This window comes from Corvus brachyrhynchos, unplaced genomic scaffold (assembly GCF_000691975.1).
Source record: "Corvus brachyrhynchos isolate BGI_N302 unplaced genomic scaffold, ASM69197v1 scaffold101, whole genome shotgun sequence".
Lineage (NCBI taxonomy): Eukaryota > Metazoa > Chordata > Aves > Passeriformes > Corvidae > Corvus > Corvus brachyrhynchos.
Window position 1 is genome coordinate 18,205,895 of NW_008237239.1, and position 2,053 is coordinate 18,207,947.

The window sequence follows — 2,053 nt, forward strand, 5'->3', positions numbered from 1 at the left end:
TCTTTCCCTGTCCCACACTTCACAGACCTTTTTCTGCTCCTCAGTGTTCCCTCGTCCTTCTCCCTGACCCCTAGGCATAACTTTCTACATATAAATGGGCATAACTGGGCATACCCACTGTGATTCACAACTGTCCTCACTCTTTGGACTGTCCACAGCACTTGGCACCTCCCATCTGTATTAAACAGGACACACACTCATGATTTTCCACTGGCTCATCCTTTGAAGGGGTGTTCACCTGTACATCAGGGGCTTGCTCCTTTGCTTTTTCTCCTGAAATAGCAGTAAGACTACAGGCTCTGGAGGTTTTGGAGCAGAGTGTGAGATTTGGTGGCTGGGGAAGAGGGAAGAGAGAGGGAAAGATGACTGGCAGGTCATGGAAATGAGGGTAGGGATTGCCTGAATTTCCCTTAATTTTCAAATTGCAAAAGAAGCAACACATGAAGCCAAAAGAAGGTAGATGCAAAAACTATCAGGACATAAACCCCATCCAACATGTTCTGGGTTGGTGAAGCTCAAGCTGCAGGATGTTGTGAAAGCCACGTGCTTGCCTGGTTTCAAGGGAAATAGGAAGTGAATGAAAGAGAAATCCTTTCAGGGTGAGTAAATATGCAGAAACCATTTGTGGGCCAGGAGCCACGCTCAAGGGGGCCTGAGATAGAGCCTCAGTAAAACTACAGCAGTTTGGAATATAATGACATCGTTGGGTGTTGTCTGCTGGAATAGGGCTCACCTCCCAGGAGAGGGAAAAAGTGTGCAAGAAAATGGGTGGTTCCTGGAAGATATTCCAGCAATGGCTCCAGACAAGCCTTTTGGGGCTGTTAGACCATAGCAAAAATTGAACAATGTAATAGGGTAGCAGGGGAGAGGAGTGAACTGCTGTGATTTGAGCTATCCAAGAAATTAACTTAGCATAGACACTACAGTTCCAGGAAAGCTGTCAGCAAGCAGTGAAAGCAAATAGGGACTATTTAAAAAAAAAAAAAGTTCTCTGTTATCTGAGAGAGGAAATGCAATCAGTTTAGAAGAGAATGACAGAACATCTTTTTTTATATTTGACCTCTAGAAGCCCTGAAGCACATTGGCTAAGGAAGATTTAATTGTGTGCCAGCAGCACTGCTGGGAGAGAGTTAAGAAATTTCACCTGGAGCTGGGAGAACTTCTATAGCAGATTAAAGATAAAGGGGTAAAAAAAAGCAAGCAAGCAAGCAAGCAAAAAAATCCATCAACTAAATCACCAGAAAAAAACCCCACTTTTCTGACACAATGTTTCTGGAAGAGATTTTAACACCATCATAGCAGAAAATAAAGCACCCCCACAAACCTCCTGTGCTTTAATGAAGTTACAAGAAATGGTAATCATGGTAGAGAGTAAATAGATAGGAGTGAGGACTGCCTAAACTGCTGGAGCTAGAAAGCTATCTTTTATTGCTCATGAACAGAGTATAAACTATCAGTAGTGACAATCCAAAGAGGAACATGAATAATGAAATTTGCTTGAATTAATTTTAAGGAATCCTGGTTGAAACTAAACCCCAAGGTGCTGTGAACAAGCTGTTGTGCTAGCCTGGGAAGCAGAATAGTTTTGAGAGTGTTTTAAAAGTGATGAGTGTGACAGGTTGGTTCAAACCAAAGGCAGGCTTTCTGCAAGCTGTAACCCAGCAGTGTATCTTAGACTGAAGCTTGGGCATTACTTAAAGAGGGAAAACGGACATGGATTTGTTGATGCCAAGATGCATCTTGAGGTCTTTGTTTCATTAAACACACAGCCAAATGCTGGTGTCTGTTCTCCAGAAAGTGCAAGCACCAGCCCGAAGTTCTCGATTTGGGCCAGAAAGTAGTACTGATTTAAAAAAAAAACAAAAAAACAAAAAAACAAAAAAAAAAAACCTGAATCTGCCCACAATATAAACAGATTTTTCCAAAAAAAGAAAGAAAGAAAGAAAGAAATTTTTATCTATTATTGATGAGAGAGAGGAACAATCTCGGCGTGGGGAGGAAATGCTGGATGGATGATGCTGCTGAACTTCCTTGCAAAGCAGAGCAGTCATCC